Source organism: Megachile rotundata, chromosome 6 (assembly GCF_050947335.1).
Source record: "Megachile rotundata isolate GNS110a chromosome 6, iyMegRotu1, whole genome shotgun sequence".
NCBI lineage: Eukaryota > Metazoa > Arthropoda > Insecta > Hymenoptera > Megachilidae > Megachile > Megachile rotundata.
Window position 1 is genome coordinate 18,333,920 of NC_134988.1, and position 19,581 is coordinate 18,353,500.

General features: G+C 47.1%; 1 protein-coding gene across 5 annotated transcripts in view; it reads left to right on the plus strand.

Annotated features, from left to right (window-relative positions):
* Positions 1-19,581, plus strand: part of SoxN (SRY-box transcription factor soxNeuro) — an 86,493-nt gene that overhangs the window by 48,875 nt on the left and 18,037 nt on the right. The window lies entirely within an intron of this gene.

Consider the following 19,581-nt stretch of genomic DNA (forward strand, 5'->3'; position numbering starts at 1 on the left):
ATATTCAAAATCGTGTGAAAAGAAACGGTAGAGGAAGTGTTGGTCAAGTGACAAAAAAATCGATTTAAAGGAGCTCGCGTGCAACACGCGGCCGGACATACGTGTCAGGAGGTATTTTCGAGATTCGTTAAGCTTCGTCGTCGACACCCACCCTCGTGACCGTCGGTGTAACGTCGACTGAACGTCGTATTAGTCCGAAGAAAATGGGGCGAAAGCCGTCGCGAAGACGAAAAAGCCGGCATAGAATGGCATTTATTTTCTAGCGAGAAACATAGATACACGAAAGGAAGAAAGGAAAAGGAGAGACAGTCGGTTCTTCGTGGTCAGGTTGCGAGACGAGGGTGTGGCCAGGAGATAGGGATGATTAGAAGCTACACCCCCGAGGCACGAGCCGAGGGTGCTGGCGGAAAATTCATGGAGTTACTTAGCAGTCTTCCAAGCTTACTCGTTTATCTTGCCACGAGGGAAGAAGGAAGTCGTTACGTCGTCGAGAGGCCGCCGGGGTCGTGGCTGTAATCCTAATTAATAATTAATTACCACGGTGGGGGAATAAATGGCCGATTGAATTCTTCCTGCGTTAAGGGAGCAGCTTGATTTATCGAGACGATTCTGTTCTTCGCTCAATGACCTGGAAATTATACCGCGATTTCCGATCTTCAAATAATACGCTTAAACTCTCCGGCTATTATTCGATATCGATCGTATCGATCTTCGTTGTACATTCAAATATAAACATTATCGGCAATGAATTCGATGTAAAAGCGATAATAAATAACTACATTTATCCATTTCTATTTTCCAATAGAATAGGAGAAAAAGGTTGACCATATTTTACGAGTTCCCGACGAGCAAGAAAAAACAGACGGCGACGAGAGAAAGGTCTTCGTGTTGGTCTTTTAGGAACATGTCGGTCCGAGATCGTTCGGTAACGCGGTCGAAAGTTGTCCGCGTGTGTCCTTTACGACTCCACTCGGGAGCACCCCAGTTTGTCAAGACGACCCTTCGGTGTCGTTTACAAGACAGCAAATTTGTCCGAGATAAGCAAAACAAACGGTGCCCGGGGTGGACCAGCCGTCTATTTTTCTCTTTTTTTCTCTTCTGGCCGATGACTTTGGTGCCTTTTATCCTTTGAGCAGAAGGATACGACTGGAAGGGTTTAATTGGTAATTCGTTTGACAGATCTCTTTTATCGATTCGTCGATATTACGATTTCAGTCCTTTGATGTTTATTCGTTAGCGATTCTCGAGAACGATATGCAACGCTGGAATTGATCCAAACCTTACAACTTTTAAAGTCTTTTATCGAAATTGCACACTTCGAATCTTGAACAAAGTTTAAACACGATAGTTAGTAAAATAGAAAGGTTAAGATGATTCGTCGCGACTAGTAATTTTTAAACGCGAAGTGACCACAGCGCGGCGGATGACACGCAGCAAGGACGTTAAATTATGGATCGATTCCGCGAAACCTCTGTTTCAGCCGCTTTCACGAACGTCGTTCGCTGTGCGAGGATTTGCATACATTAGATTTTATCCTTCCAGGAACGTTCGTCTTCGAGATGCACGTATTTATGAGAATCCCGTGTATAATGGTCCCGAATTTAGGATGGAATCCCGTTGGTAACTTCATTATGGTCCCTGATTTAGAGGGTTCTACTCTAAACGACCATCCTCGATCACGGGAAATATTCCATCGTTCTCGAATCTCTTTTAATCGCGTTTCTCCGCGAAACAGTTCTTGTTCTCGAAACGTAATTAATCCTTAATCGACGAAACGTAACCAACGTTTATTACACGATCTCTTTTTCTCCTCTCCTTCTATCGGTACCGTATTATGAACGGAGTTCCACCCTTTCGTTTTTTAACGACATTTTAATACACCCCCGACCAAGTGCAGAGCGAATTCGATCGAGAAGGATCACGAGACCGGGCACGATAAAAATCGAGAGGTCTGCGTGTCACGATTAGCTTCGGGTGAAGGGATGCTAAGAGCACAGCTGCGCGAAAAAAGGGGGCTTACTGGTCCCACAGCTGCGAACAGGGTCATCGATGTCGTCCAGGACTCAGAAACGATCGTGCGCGTGTCGAACCTTCGATTCGTCTCGGACTTGATCCTCGATATAATTTGCCTGCGGTACGAGGATACGATCGGCCAAACAGGTGAAGAAGCAATTATTTCGAATCAATTACTGCTAATATCGGTAAACGCTTTTATCTGCGCGTCGCATGTATCAACGATTACTCTTTATTTTTATTCGAAACATGCTTGACAGAGTCGTAACAAGTATCATAATAAATTACAGTATTCTCAAGCTGCAAGATTTCTGTGTAAACATAAAGATATCTTATTTGTTATACAGGTTTTGAAGCTTTTTCTCGTACCGCACTGTATAGTAATACGAAACATCCGCATAAATAGTTTGATCGTACTTAATATTAATAAATTGTCGAAGCAAGTTTTCCATCGTCGACCTTTTTGCCGAAGTAGGAAGGTGGTCGTGGATGAAAGGCACGCAAGGGGTAATTCAACACCTTCGTTTCACGGCCGACGCAATCACGCAAGTCGGACGGACGACGAAAGAGAGAAAAAGAGAGAACCCGTCCTAATCGTGATCACTGAATAGGATATTCTTCAACGCCTGCACCGCCAGGATTATTAATTCGCCCTTCGCGTTCGGCCAGCACGCGCCTGGCGTGCTTTGACACTTTGTACCGTGCGAGAAAAAGATTGACGAACAAACCTGAAGACTACATTTCACGTCGAGATTTTCACGCGTAAACCGTGCCCTAGATCTAAGTCGTCGGTTACAATGTCTGTAACTCGTAGGTTCCACGGTACTTTCGTTTTCAATTTCGAGTATTATTAATTTTCTCTTTCATGAACAAATTACTGAATATTTATCGAAAATTATCGCAACTTCGCTACGAGTTCAAATTCCACAGTGTATAGAACCGTAAAGAATTAAAAGAAGTTAATAGAAACGAAAACAAAGAGGCAAAAAGATCAAACCAGAAGTATGAGAAGGAAGAGTGGAGCGAAGGAGAGAGTAAGAAAGGCGTTAATAGGACCACCAGGTTGAAGATTTGATCGTGAAGCATTCTCCGCGTTCCTCGTACTGCAATATAACGTATGTGTAGTCGCGTTACGTGTATTGCAAGAACGCAGAAGCAGCCCTCGGGGGGTTGCCGAGGGGTAAACATCGTGTAACCATCGGGGGTAACAGCGCGAGGGGTTTGAGGTCGATTGTGTGGCCCGGGGCTTGCATATACGATTCCATAAATATTTTATTGGCTCGTCATTCGATTTTATTACGACCGGCCAATCGAATGACACGCAGGATTACGCCGTGGATGTTTCCTATCCAACGCGAGGATCGTTTAAGCGATATCGCTTTTCATTATCCATAATCAGGCGTTATGCCATCGTTATTAAATTATTTGGAGAAAAAAAAAGAAAATAAACAGAACAATTTTCCCGATTCGTCGTCGAGACAAAAGGAAACGAAGCGGCGAATAATTTCCTTTGACGCAGGACCTCGTTTCGAAAAGGATCCTTCGACTGAGGATATTCGGGGGGATGTTTGAAAAGAAAAGGTTGCCGCTGTCTAGGCGATTTTCCGCGAGATCGCGTCGAACGACGAACGGTACGCAGCGCCGAGGAAAACATATTTTTCAGGATGCAACGAGCCGTCGTTCGTCGGAACGTCCTGCAATTTCCTTGCCATCTCCCTCTTCCAAGCGTCTAGTCCGTGCGCGCTTAATTAAGCCGAGCCACTTAGTACCGTTGAATGCTTCTTGATTGGCAGACGAGGTAGCCGACGAAGCTCAGGTACGTAGCTATCCGCGCCTCTGGCAGCCGCGAGTCGGCCACTCAGTCAACATCAGACGAATGCTGAGTTATGTCGAGGGTCCGAGCTCTTTTAAACTCGCCAATAAATCGGCTGCTTCTCCTCTACGAACCCTCTTCTTCTTCTTCTTCTTCTTCTTCCGCTGCTTCTGCTTCTTCTTCTTCTTCTTCTTTGGCTGCTGTGGCCGCTGCCTCTTCGCGTGTACCACGGTACGCACCTTTCTTCCAAATGCTTTTGTTCGTCGTTTTTCTTCGAACCCCGTGTCGTTGCACCTTAAACGACGCGTTTTTTCGTGATTACTTGTCGATTACCTGTCGTACCTCTATACACCTTCATGTTCGAGGTAAGAGTCGACGTTTGCATTCGTCTGTAGTTACCGAACGTGTTTGCCATCGATTCGAAATATTCTTCTCTTGCCCCGAACAATCAAAATTTCGTTGCGACTAATCCATTAGATGTCGAAGGAGAAGGTAAGTTATCGTTTGAAAATTTCTGACAAAGATCCGAAGCTTAGAGGAGTTTGCGAGCGGGCAGGTAGCGCGAAATTCGTTTGCAGACACCTACCTGAAGGTGCGAAAATATCGGCTGGTTTGCCCGATGACTCGACAGCTTCCCTCTTCCTTTTTTCTTTTCATCTATTTTTCCCTTCGCGTTATTATCTCGCCCGCCGCGGCTACAGGCTCGATTGTACTTCTGTTAGAGATTAGAAACGGACTCGGATACCTTGTATTAATTACTCCAGCCGCCACTTTAATTAATTTCTCAACACTGGATCTAATCGAAGTATTCTTTGTTTGAATTTTGTATCTCTTTTACGGCGCTTTTACGCGTGTATTACGTTCAAGAACAGTAATTCATTTCTATTCCTAACGCGATCCACAACCTCGACAAAGGTAATTAACGAAACGCTTCGGAATTGATTTATTTTTGCTCGATATATTCAGCCAGAACGATCGAATAATCGAAAGCACGATCGAACCGAAAGGCATTCGCTGATTGGTTGGAATAATTGATCGCAACGTTCATCGTGATCGAGAATCTTGGCGCGGCATCGTCACCAATTAATAATTACGACATTGTCGCCGTCGCTAAACGCTTTAATCAATGTCATCGGGCCAATTTCCGATCGCCGTTGGCTTCCAGCCTGTCCCTCTCTTCCTCCATCATAGCCGGCTGGCTACTCGGCAGGAAATTACGCGGCACGATCGAAACGCAGGCGGAAGTTGCAATTTATCAGTTTCGAGGCTGAACGCCACTCCGGAGATCGCGATTCCGATTCTATGCGATCGGCACGGGTGTGGACATGCCTTAACGCGACTCGAAAATCGATCCATTCGTTACTATCTGCTTTGCTTATCGTTGTCGTCGTCGACGATGACTGTGGTGGCCATCGATGCTTTATTTCGAGCATCTACGTTCTCAAAATTCATATTTTACCTCTATTTCTGTAATACAGAGGACTGTTGAACGTTATCGAATTAAAAATATTGGCATAAATATACGAGACCAAAAAGAGGCCAGTAACGTTACTCGATCAATTAAATCGGTTAAAAGCGCGAGGTAGAAATTTCTAAATTTTCTACATCTCGAGTCAGGTGATTGCCATTTTTCCAGGCTAACGGGGAGTAACAAACTGACGGTTGCTAGTTACTCGAGAGATCTCGAGAGTTTTGCTCGGCTCTTTCGCATCCGGATAACGAGGTTTACTCTTAACGGTTGCGTGGGTGGCTGATAATTATCGCGTACGCCGTCGTATCTTCGTTCACATTTTACACCTATATCCCGTTTATCTAATTTCGGCCGTTTCCTCGGAAAATATTCCTGATCGCAAAGAAGATATAACAAGGCAATCACCGTTCAAGCTTGATCCTTTTGAAATATTGTTGCCCGAGTATTTCTTGATTGTAGGTCATCGATGGTCCACGAAGCGTCGAAGGTGTTAATCGGCCGTTCGATGGTTAAAAACGTCTTTTAAGCGTGCAAAAGCATGATTGGCCTCGCTTTACGCGATTCATGGGACGGAAGTATCGGCTCGATCGAGCGGCGATATTTTCGCTGCGGGTCGATAAAGTATAAAGAAAGAAAGAAAGAAGGAAAAAGGCGCGTACTCGACCTTCCATGCATGCGCATACGTTGGAATATCGCCAGTTCCGCAGGTTTCGAGTGGTCGACGGGTTATTCGAGTGGCCGGTCGCTTGTGCTCGTGAATATTGCCGGCTCTCTTATACGAAACTCTCGCGAGTGTCTACGATTCAGTGCATCGTACGTGCAGCTTTTGCACACTGCTCACGTTTCCTGAAACGATAAATGGCCGACAGCGATGCGTTGCTTCGGCATCTTGATCCAATCTCGAGTTTCTCGAGAACGCTTTAAAATGATTACCGATCGACGAGAATAACTCGAGACGTTTCTATCCCGTGCCCGCTAATTAACACGTATTCGACGAGCAGAATTCGTAAAGAAAAGGATTCAACCGGAAAATCGTAAATTTTTGCCCGTGACTTTCGTGACCCGCTAGTCTCGCTATGCATTGTTTCGAAGAGGAAGAAAAACGGGTATACATGCGCTTGTTCCTCAGGAACGCCCCGTTTGTATAGCAAAACGAGTCGATGCAGCCGGTGCAACGAGCCTCCCTCGAAGCTGCAACGTCATCCCGTCGAAGGTGCGAAGATTTTTCACGGAATTGCACGCCGCCTTAAAAGCTCGTTACAATCGGCGATTTCTCAAAGCCCTGAAAGTTGACTTGCGAAATCGACGATTTTCGACGGGACTTGGAAGGACAAAGGGGCGGAACCTAGGCCGTTCTCGGACGGACCGGTTGTAGAGGGTGAGGCAAATTAATTAAGGTTCTGCAACTAAGACGATCATTCGATTTAAGATAGTTTAACACCAGCTTTCGTCGTATTGCGTTCGTAAACGTTTACAAATCTGCTTCATTACGAGACAAAAATTTACTTGTTCGCTTCGGGCGATGTTCTAAACACGACTAATAACTTGCGAATTTGATTCGAGAAAGATTTCAAGATTCGGAACGTTCGAGGGTTGAACGCACGAGATTCACGATCAGATATTTCAATCTTAATTAAGTAACGAAAATTGAAAGTTACAGAAGGCGGCAAGCATTCGATAGGGTTTAGAGGGCGATTGTTCGTAACCTGCAGCTGTCGTCGACGGCTTATCACTCGACAAAATCGGTATTGAGACATCCTCGAGTACGAGAGAATCGAAATAGGGAGGAGGTCGGCGTGAAACAAGGGTTAAGTTTCGTCAACAACAAATTGTTCCCTGGCGCTGTGTCTAATCGGCTTAGTAGCCACCTGTAGCCCGGAAAGAGCTTACGGGATAAGGTGCTTCCGTCCTTGAAGAGGGTAACACTCGCGGAAGAAATCCGTGTACAAGATTTTGGCACCTGCGACAGGTAGTCTCGAGTATTTGCGCTGAAATACGACCCTTCGCCCCGAAACGAACGGAGGTTTCCTTCGATTTTGGATATTGCCTGTCTTTCTATTCTCGTCCGTTTCTCGTACTCGGTACAGTTACCATTCGAAAAACTCGATATTTTGCCAAATCCACAACGATCACGACGGGATGCAGGTCCGAAATCTCGTATTCTGTCCGACTGTAACTGCGACAAGACACCTGCAAATAGGTTAACAATTAAACGGTTTACGAGCAACCGTTGGAAGGATTGCGCGTTGGCAAGAGCCGGTCAACAGGTTGTTCCTCGGCCGACCGACTTCCGGCGAGTCTTCTGGAGAGAAAGAGGAAACGGTGGGGAGAAACGACGCCTCTCAATTGCGAACGATTTAAAGCCGCCATTGGCCCCGACCTCCAAGTCCGTCTGCAGATGAAAACTTTTCCCATCTCCTCCTCTTCTTCTTCTTCTTCTTCTTCTTCTCGTGCCTCCGCTTCTTCTCGCGCGGTGAACACTCGCGGTGAAACTTCCTCGTCTACCTCTTCAACTTCTGCTCATTTTCCTTATTTCCGCGTGCGAGCTGCGGTTCGACGAGCAATTACGTTCTAGGAAGTCTTCGGCTCGGAAACTCTCGCGAGAGGGAACTAGCCGAAGTCGTTGCGATGCGGTTGGAAACGGTTCGAGAAAATTGGACAGCGAGTTTAAAAGCGATGCTATTTTAGCTCTTGATGGTTCAAGGAATTTTGTTCCATGAATCGATGCACAATTTGCAGCGAACGGATAATTGCGCATTAAAGACGAGTCGTTTCGATGACGAGCAATAAACAAATGAAAAGTAGAAGAGGTACGCACTCGGAGAGTCGAGCAACGGTGTTGCGACACCGACGAGGAGCTGTCGAAGATCGATGTATCTATAATCACGCCGACGAAGGTCGCGGGTGGAACGGATGGAAAAAAAAGAGAATTGGAAGAGGAAGGACGGTAGAGGCGTCTAATCTGTCGGCAGTGATCAGGACCAAGTATCGATGATGAAGTCTCCGGCTTCTTTGAAGTCTGCGGTGCTTCGCAACGGGGGAGCGAGCCGTTCGAATCCCTCGATTCCTCCTGATCCTGATCCTGATCCTGAGCTGGCAGAACCGACCGGGCCCCAGTCAGACCCCCGTCTGTCTTAATGCCCGTCAGAAATTAAGGCGAGAGAACGGATCGATCGGAATGCTAATGACATCGATACTTGTCAATATATCTGGCCGAAAAATAAAACGAGTCCTGAAATCTAGGGAATATGACCACCGCTAACGTCCCGATTCCCATGCGTCGGAGATATTTAAACGGTTCGGCACGTTTCGTAAAATCTATCGATTAACTAAAATCCTGCTGCAATTGTCAAAGTATTAAACGTTCTATACAAAAGGAATCCAAACATTCTTTACATCTTGTCCTTCGGATCGGTCAATTTTACAAAATTCCTTCCACGAATTTTATTTCCAAGCTGAATACCGACTCCACCTTCGTTTCCTTCGACCATCCAGCGTGATCCCTTCGATCGACAACTTTTTCCTGTTACATTCTTCGAGCCGGACTCGCGACGCGAACCGAGTGAACTTACAAATCGGTCAGGATATCTTTTACGAGCTCGAGGTGGGGTGTGGTTGTACCATCCGTCCTGTTCATGGAAGGTCCAAAAAAAAAAGGAACCAGTGGGTGATCGATTGGGGCAATCCAGTCGGTTAGTGGAAACGTTATGAGTTCCTTCTTTCGTTCCGTTCACCCCCCTGGTGCCCAGCAGTATCCTGGCAATGTCCTGGTAGTCCTGTGGTGCTCGTTGCCCCTTCCTCCAAGTACCGCTTCGTCTCTCGTCCCGCGAAGGGCTATATTGTCAGGATGCTACGACCATAACGTGGCCAGGCCGTAGCTAGACAAAGCTGCCGACCATAAAAGTGTCCACCCTGATGCTCGATGCTTGGTTTATGACCACCGTGGCAGGAACACCCGGGGGAACGAGCAGGTAATCGGCAAGGACTCGTCGCGTCGTTTCTTCCACTTCTACCCGATCGTCTTCCTTCCTCGTTCGACCTTCTTGACTGCTCGTTTTCTTCCTCCTCGTCTCGCAGTCTGTTCTGCGCCGGTTTTTTCATGCCCACGGTTGTTCGTCGTCTTCGTCGCCTCGAGCGTGACGACAGGACACGCCACGCCTTACAGCTCTTGGGCCCTGACTAATTGCCGTTAATCCTGCGCGATGGATTGTCCTTCCGTCGTCACTTTCGTGCAGAATTGTACCGCGCGATTCCACCAGCCGATACGTAGATCCTCGTAATCGTTCACCAACGCGATACCGATCTCTCGGTGTCGAACTTGCTCGCTTCTTACCTCGCGGCTAAACTTTGATTGTTCCTCGTTTTAATTCGATATTCCAAAGTATTTTCAAACGATTTCGTAAAATTATCGTTCTCGAGATCATTTTCCAATTGGATGAATCGTAAAATATCGTTGACTTTCCAATACCGGAAACCTGTCTTTACAATAGCAGGGAAATTAGCTTAAACGAATAATTAGTAAGGCCAAAAACCACGAAGACGAATGGGCCTGGGTCTCGTTGTCCAGGACATCGGACACTCTTTGTCGTTTCGGCAGGTTGAAAGTCGATTGGAAGTGGATGGGCGTTCTGTCTGCGTAACCGCAGCGATATTTAGCCGGCCATGAAAGCCTCCTAAAACAATGGACAGGGTTAACGAGAGGATGAGAATGTTTTGAGCAAAGTGGTAGAAACAGAGATCCCTCGAAGGACAGGGATGTTGAACCGCGCGTGTCCCGGGTCGACATAAATTTTCGGACTTTCCTTTGCGCTTTCCCTGTCCGATTTCTCGCATGGTCCAACTGCGAGAACGACGACTCTGCGTGTTGGCGATGCTACGAAATTTACGACTCTACATTTGCATTTCCGGCCTCGAACGAATCTGCTGTATACCACAAAGACCTACTCCGGTTCTAACATTTACTTTTATAAAACATTCTTTTCTTATTAACTTGTACGTGGAACGTTCGATTTCATAAGATAGAAAGTTTCATATAATTTTATCGATTTACAGTACATGACACACGTATACTTCAAACATAATAAATGTTTAAAAAATGAGACGAGATATTTGCGTATCAAAGAGTTATTGTTTCCTCTCGCGGAGATTCGCAAGGATCCGCGTCGACGTTGATACGGTATTCGGACAAAATCACAAGCGGCCTCCGATAACGAGTCAGTTCAATTCCAATCGCACGTAGCAGAAAATCATCGACCAGTCCTCGTATCTCGTCCTGAAACTGACGTAAACTGTTCCTATTCCCTGCGAGCATGCATCGTATCTCTGTGAACCGATACGCCGCAATTTCGACGATGTTTCGTATCGTCGATTCGCGACCCTGTTATTTCTGAGTTCCGACAACTCGAACGGACCCCTACGAAAACACGCGATAACATGCATATTCGAACCATTATCATCGTATTTTTGTTCGATCCGAAAAGTATTAATTTTATTCGACGATCAAAGTAGCGATTCGATTCGACAGCGTGTTAATTCCTCGAACGCGAATTAAAGTTCTGTGAAAAGATTCGTCGTACCGCAAGTTCCAAGTAATCCATTTCGAGCGAGCAACTTGCGAAACTCTGAAAACCAGAACGTTCCTCCGTTGGAAATCGCAAAGTCGTTCGAGTATCGGTCCAGCGAGTGTCCGGAGGCTGGTCGCGGGCAACTTCCGGCGATCGATACCCAGAGTGGTGGCGTACGCGAGGACAGAGGGAACCGCGAACCAACATTGAAACGAAACACGAGAGAGACGCAGAGACCAGATAGAATAGGCGGTCTACGTAATTTTACGCGGTCCATTGTATCGCGACGAATCAGATAGAGGCTACGCTGGACGTGGACAATTCACCGGCATGGAAAGTGTCCTCATCTGGCTCCTCTGGTTTGTTCCGAAACCTGGGCTAGTTCTCCATCCGGTATCGTTTTCCCAGACGTCGCGCACACATTATCTGTCGGTGAAATCGGACAGATTCGGCCTGACTGGATGGACATCGGAAAGTTTACGTCGGCTCGTATCTGACCATTTCTGGTTTACGAACCTCGTGCACCAGTTATCGCGTCGATGACTCGTTATAGAGTACGTTTTCGACCGTTCGATTCTTTCCACGCTCGTAACTTGGACCGTTCTCGTAAAACTGACGCGTACTCGAACCATCAAAATAGTTTTGTTTCGTTCGTTTGCTTTTTCATCCGGCAACCTTTGTTTCGGATCGTTGATTCGTTTCTTGATAAATTACACTCGGTTTTATCTCGCGACCGTTCAAAATTACGACGATATGCAAGAGTTAATTCTACTCGAATCTCGTTTCGTATCGGCGATGATTTTTCGTAATAAAAATTCGCAATTGTTCGACCGAATTCGAAACATTGGCTCGTTCAGAAAGACGAGAAATTTTCCGGAATGCAAAGCGTCGTGCATTGCGGCGTCCAGTGACGGCGTGCAACACGAGCAAGGATGCAAAATGCAACGATGGTGCACGTGCGCTCGCACGTAGGATCGAGTGATTGCGCACGTGCAACGCGAACGGTGACGTTTTCGCGAAATGGCAGCTTCCTGGAACCGATCTGTAAGGGGATATTCGCAACACCAACCAACGACAAATTCGCTCTACGTGTCGACTTTCCGTCGCTTTTACTTTGCGAGGCCTGACGTTCCGCTCATTCGTTGCCGCTACCTTTGAAAAATAGAAAAACATTTCCGGCACCTCATAAACGCATCGATCATCGACCATTGCGATTGCATCGATACAACGTAAAAGTTAACGCACGTGCGTTTTTTCATTGTCTCGAAGGGTGTAGAAAGCGTACGTCTGTTAACCATTCGAGTGTTCGTAACGTTTGGCGAGGATCGTTTGAAATTTCGGTGCGTTCTGGCGACGGTATGCGTGACAGATGTGAAGACGTTTCGATGTATCCGGGTTGCGTGAAATCTACGTTCAACCCTGAAAACTTTCTAACGTTCATCGAAGACAAAAGTATGTCGAGGAATCGACGCGTTTGACGCACGGCAAACGAAAAAGAACGCAGAATTTTGTGGACCAGAAACTGGATCAGCTTCGAATCGAAATTCGTCGCTTTCTCTGGACGTGGCACGCGATATTCCACGGGCGCGAAACACGCACGGGAACACAGACTGGTTCGTGGCTCCGAGAAATCGTAACTTGCGGTGTTTATCACCGACAGACCGTGCACGACCGGCGGCGTTAGTACGAGGAACGACTTCTTGCGTGGGGCGTTAAAATCATATGAGAGTTTTTTAAAAGGCCGCGGTCACAGGGACCTCCCGTCCTGTTCGCTCCCTTCGTTCGCCGTTCTTTTCAACCCACCACCCACGTCATCGAGAGGTTCGCAGAAAATCGTGTCGCGGCACCTTTTCCTTCTCTACCGTGGGTAATTAAAGTACAATTCTCTACCGTACGAGTACAGAAACTTCTAAGCTAAACAACGTGACATCACAGGAGGTACTAAGAATATCAAGTTAATGAATATCAATCTCTGTTACGAAACTTAATTGCCGCGATATAATTGAAATTTTATAGAATGACAAAGGAAGAAAACGGAGTATCGCGAACTATCTATCGTTGCCAAATTGGAGAAAGCGTGGCGAAGAGGAGCAAAGGATTAGAGTCGCGGGAAAGTTTCACGAAATTTCGAGGAAAGACCAAGGACGAAAAGAGAGAAGCAAAGACTCGTCCTTGTTCAACTTGTACGCTCGTATCCTCAAGGAGGGCCAAGAGTTCGCGGTGGGGCCGTTCATCAGCGGCAACTTGTCACGCCGCTGGGCATCGGACATAAATTCAACTCCGTAATGTGACAGGTCCTCGCTCCTACCCCCGAGAAAACCGTCCTACGGCACTGTGCTACTATCCACCGGGTGTCCCGGAATCTTTTCCCTACGCTCTCTACACGAAATAGTACAAAATAGAGAATCTTTTCTTCCCCGTTTCTGCAGTAAAGCTCGCCCCTTCGTCCTCGAATTATTTTTACTTAAAACGTTGCAAAATGTGTTTGATTCTACTTCTACGTTCCAACATCCGAGTGTCGAATCACACTGAAATTTGGGATAACTGTGCGCATGAAACGAATTAAAAAATTTGATATAATGGGGTTGAAGGACGAAGAGGACATCGTGAGAACTCCCGAAGGAGTATGGGTTAGTTTCCTCGAGGGTAACCACAATACAGACTTTGGAATCGATGACGATACCTTGTAGACGGATAATGTCGTCGCTGGAGTTTCCAGCAGGAAAGATAGATCAGAGAGACGACTGGGTGGCTCGTTGTGGCGCTTCCTCCTTTCCGCCGGAACTCGATAGCAATCGGATAGCCAGTGTAGTGTCCGGTCTGCGCACAGACACACGTGTCTTCCACTTCGATATAAATCAGACGCGAATGAAAAACGTACGCAACGTTGGTTCGAATGACAATACAACCGTACAAATTGTAGAAAAATTATAAATAATCATAAATAAAATAATCAACTGCAGCTATAAAACAATGATTTACAAAGATCGCGTCGAACATTATAGAATGGTTGGAAAGGTGGTAAAGATATTGGAGAAAAAAACGAATGTCTCTCGATCGAGAATTTCCATCGAAATTCTCAAAAGAAACAGGGGCACAGCAACGATTTCCACGTACGAGCAAAAGGTATCCAGGACTCGTGGACACGTGGATGCGAAGGAAGAGATTGGGGGTAGAAGGAGAGAAAGGGGGGAAGGGGTATAGAACTCCGGTAGCACTGGTACCAGGTCGCAAAAGCGACTTAATGTCCCCATTTGTCCTGCGGCTCTCCGGAGGCGATTCATCCTCACCCTTTGTGCGTCCGCAGGACATGGCGTCCCATATAAGCGACACACCGTATCACCTCCGCCCATTCCAGCGTCGCCCTTTCATCCTGGAAACTGTAACTCGGAAGAAATTAACCGACTGGACGCGCCGAGCTTTTTCGCGGTCGTCTGATTTATTCGTCACCGTTGCTAGAACAAACAACTCGCCCGAATAAGCGTTTCGAACATTTTTTTAAACATTCTTCTAACTTTTTTACCTACGGCTTATAGCCGTAGTTTGGGATTAAAATCGTAAGAAAAATAACGTTACGAAAACGATGAAAAGATTAAAATTCTTTGTTCGTCCGAAACATTTCACACGGCGACTCGGTATTCTTTCGAAGGAGCAAGACATCAATGGGAACCTTCCAACGATTTTTGTCCGCGAGAGCTACTTCGCGAAAGACAAAAGTGTCACCGTACATTCAACGCTCCTATCCGATTGAAAACGCGAACGAAGCAAAACGGTCAAATAGATTCAGCGACACACGGAGATATAATTCGAACGGCGTCATAATTACATTATTTGTTTACCGTTGAACGGCACCTGTCGCCGTAATGGTCACGTTGGACGTGTCTATTATTCCGGCTAGATACGCGTATATACTATTAAGTCGTACCGCGTGGCGAACACGCGAATCGCTCATCAGAAGGATTAGGTCACTAATCTGGCGTTAAGACCCAACGCTCATTAGCTCGGGAGACAAATCATTAAGTGTGTTGGTCGTGGATCGAGGAGCCCGTTAGGCGCTAGGCCAGACCTGTCGACAGTTGGTAATCGCCTTTAAGGCTAATTCCCTTAATAACTTTATCGTCCTGTTGGTCCCTTGACACCGAGATTACTCTTCCTGCGGGCGGACAGCTTACCGGTCGAGGTGTAAGAATAACTGGAGGTCCTTTAAAGCGGAGTTCTTCCTCCTTTTCTTCTCCTATCGAAATCTACCGGGCCAAACATCGATAGGCCTAGCTCGCTAAAAGAATTATGACGACGCGAAATAGTTGAATCGAATCGAAACGAATCCAGCCTCGCAGAGGTGGAGGATCCGTGTGGGTGTTCTTCGAGAAGAAAGTCGAAGAATTTCAGGACGGTCAAAGTAGCGGCGTGGTCGCAACGAGGTCGAAACGAAAGCGAACGGTACGTATTAATCTTCGGGGTTACAATGTAGCGAGGCCCGATCCAGGCGTTGTCTCATTCTTCAGCTAGCACTCCTCATCGCTCTCCGGACCGAGCCGTGACCAATCCGGGATAAATATTGGCGATTATTAACGCGGCACGCCGCGCTACGAACAGCCCCGAGATGGACCACGAGATGCTGCGCGTCTTCGTGAGATGCTTGAGACGTTAAGTGGGCCCATTAGCCACGTTCCTAGGTGGACCGATGATGGCATTCCTTCGTGCTCCACGATCCCTTCTGCCTCCACCTTACAATGGGTTTCTCTCACGCCGCCACGTGTACCTGCCTAGAGGAATCCGCGTCGACGACGTCCGCTCGTTCGACGCCGTTCGACGAATTTATCTGGCCGCCGGTATAGGGTTACGATCTCGCCTACAGTCGTTTCTCGAGTCAACAGAGACTCGATCAAAGATTCGTTCGGAACTCGGTTACCCCAATCTTCTTTCGTTTATCGGTCAGGTTGCAGACCGATTCTTGCAACCGTCTCGCAGATATTACATCTGCGTCAACGATCCCAATTACCTTCCCATACTTGTCGCGCAACGAATCGAATTCGAAGAATTTTCCCAACCTCCGCTGTCGATTTCACGATTAATTACCCCTTTGGTGGCCACTAATCACGACGTCATCGTGAACTGCAATGGACGACGCGTTCGCATAGACAAACACTATTCAAGCGTACGATCGATCATTCATAAACCCCGCCAGCCTGGAGGGTGTCAAAGGGATAAAGTCGTCATCGTGGATCAACCGCAGAGGAATTCGCTGACTCGTCTCTGAGGTCACCATCGCGGCTCGCCAAGATGACATCTTCATCTCTTGCCCCCTCTTCTCGGGGTGAAGTCGAAAAGGTATCCACGATTCCTCTCTCCCTCTTCTTTCTCGTCTCTTCGTGCCAACGATGACTCTGCCGACGAGTCTGTCTTCCTCCTCGGCCAGTTTCGATGCGTGGCTCTGTTCGATCCTGGCCCTTCTTGCCAGCCCTTTGTCGGCCGATCACGAGACACCTGGACACTGGCTCGGTTATCTTCTTCGGCCGGTTCGGGGTCATCGAAAGGGTATCCACGATCTCGACTCGAGAAAGATAGACGAGCGTGGAGAAACCACGAGACCAGTTAACACCGTGGTGTCGCCCTTTGCTGGACGTGTTTGGCCGATGCTTTAGGGCCAGTTAACACCGCGAGCGGCGCTTCTGATGTCGATCGTCGGTAATATCTCGCCAGGGCTCTTATCGATTTTCCACCGCTTCTCGACTTCTATTTGGAAAACGGGAATCGAGAGCAAAACGCTACGTTAATCGGGGAAGCTTATGATTTCGCTTCGATTCAATGACGATACGTTGTCGTTTCGTGTTCTTGTACCAATCGAGATTCGACGACGTCGAACTGGAGAAACCGCAACTATGTTAGGGTCCTATTAATATCCTCGTTTCCTACCTATGCATTTGACAAGTTTACCATAGCGCTCTCGAAGCGTTACACCATGTATATTTGTAACGAGAATAAGCTCGTAAATCGGTTCGAAATGATCGAGGGAAACGAGTCGAACACGCCACCCTCGTGCACGTGCAGGCCCGCGCGTCGTTGCTTATTTTCAGGGTTCTTCGGAAGATTAAATTTACACATAATAGCGCCGTGAAACAATGCTCGGAACCGTTTGCACGCTCCTGCAAATATTTGAGTGCCGGTGTTTGCCTTCTATTCGCGGTGGCCAAGGACCTCCAGCCTCCGATGTGTACACCGATTCCCCTCGTGCACTCTTCCTGATCGATGTTTGCCCCGGCCACTTCGCTTTAATTGCTCGCGAATCGCGTCGTAATGACTGTCGAAAGAGGCGGTCTGCGACGATGCGTCCTAGACCGGCGTCGAAACGTCTGTCGTCTCTCGTAACCTTCCTGGAAAGACCGAGTAATTCGTAACGGCTGATAGAGAGAGAAAAAATCTATTCGCGTTTCGCGTTCTATTTTTTTTATAGCGCTCCGGTTGAAGTACAGTGTACGCGGATTAAGGGAATCGCTGATGAGGTAGATATTCACCTGTCCGTCCAAGTCACGAGCGTGTCGAGCGGTCGACCGTACAAATTAGAGGGTAATAAAATGAATCGAGAAGAGGGAGTAAGGGAAAGGAGAAGGAGAAAACACGGGGGACGAATGTAACGAGGCGATCGCCGCTTGCAAAGGGTAAAAAATATCGGTAGAGAGAACGGGATTAGCGAGAAATAGAGGAGAAATGATGGATCGATGGCGACAAAAACACGGCGACGAGTAACGTGGTCAGTTATTAATGTAGCTCGACGATGTCACGGTCGATCGAGAATCGACGGAGGTCGTGCCAGGGAAAACGAAGTAAAAACGTGAACGGGAGGAATGGTTTGGAGATGAGGTCGCTCGCCGGAACTTCCGTCGCACCGGAATTCATAAAAACTAACCGCGTAGACCCGTTGTTTCTTTCTCGCTTTCTCTCTTATTCTGACCGAAACCTGCCCCGTTCGACCTCGCCTGGGGATGTCGAAGGGACGAATACCAGTTGCGAAAGGGGTAAACCGAACGGTTTGACAATAATCTTATCGGAGAACCATCAAACCTTTAAATAAATTTAACGAACGCGGAAACAGTAGGTGCACATTCAACAGAGTCAAATGTCTAATCTTGAAGTGTGTAGCAATTGGAGGTATCATATGTTTCTAGAAAAATTACAGAAATATTTCTAGAAAAATGTATATTTCGTTCGTGACGTTTCGCGTTTTCGCACGCGTTAAAAAGAAGAATAATATCGTTGTATCTTCCGCGATGGAATCTCTATTCGATGACGAACTGCCTTTCATTTAGTTCGCGAGGGGAGATGTAAATTTCGCGATCGATCGGTCGTCGTCTCGTCAGGGTCAGAGGCGCGAGCTCGGCCGGCGACCAACAGGGTAGTAAATAAAAGTCCAGAGTTAATTTTTTTCGAACAATGGTCCGCCCTGTTGTGATCGTCAGAGAAGGGTAGACACCCCTGACTTTTTTTTTACATCGGTCAATTCCATTCAACTGGACGGATTTTTCGTGTTGCCGTGTAAATCGAAAGCTAATAGGATAGGCAGTCCAGTCGATCAACCAAGAGGAAATCCATTTTTCCATTAGATTTCAAGGATATCGACCATGATTTCAAGGATATAGCGGAGTCGTTTTCGCGAAGGTATAAGCTTCGAACAATTATTGTTTCGAGATACTTTTGTGTCGTCGAATCGTCTCAGTATCGTTGTTGGCTGCAATTGGCAGTCAGCCATTTTACATAAAGAATGTCGGCGAGGCATTTGTTACATCTGTTTCTATCAAAGTACGAGGTTTAAATCGATGCACCGTAAGTACTATTTCGTTGTACTTTTATGCGATAAAATTATATCGATTTGAGCATCTTCGATGATACGGTTTGTTCGCGCATATTGTGCGAGTCGTGTCGCTAAAACCTTGAGCAGAAAGGCGGAGCAGCGTCTCGACGCGAATCCCCGGTTACGGAGCTCTAATTAACGCGGCTGCGAATCAAAGACGAGGAAAAACGAATAAGATCGCGGGTTAAGCCGAAAACGGTAACAGGGCAGACGTCATCAAGATGCAGCGTTGCCAAGGATCCCGTAATTAGGGGAAGCTGATTTTTCATTTGTCGGGTATCATTGAGGTTCTGCTCATTAGCCGTCGGCGTCGACGGCGTCGGCGTCTACGGTACGCGGCGCTCCGCTCCGCTCCGTACTAGCTCGCTGGCATCCGCTGGCTGAAGGATGCCTCTGGTTGGTTAGCCTGGCCCCAGTCTGGTTGGTCTTTGGGCTGGCTGATAAAGGCGCATCCTCCTCTCCTCTGCTCTCCTTTTCTCTCTTTCTTCTTGCCTTCTCACACACCGCTCCACCGCCTCGTCTCTGCCGTTTATTTGCTTCTTTTCCCTTTCCGCTTGTCCCTCTTCTCTCTCTCTCTCTTTCTCTCTCTCTCGCCCCGTTTCTCTGCTCCACTTTTTCTCGTCTCGCGAGTTCCTCTGGATCGTGTACTTCGTAATTGATCGAAGGATCTTGGGATTCGTTTAACGTTCCTCCGCCGGTTTCAGGAATTTTCTGCTTTCGCAACGTTTATACATTTTCGAGCGATTCGAGAGTAGACTTTGTTCCGATACGGGAGTCTCGAGATGCTTTCGGAGGTGAAAGATGATGCATGGCAGACGTTTAACGAAGCGAGATCGTTATTCGACGACGAGCTAAGTACGGCGGGACCGCC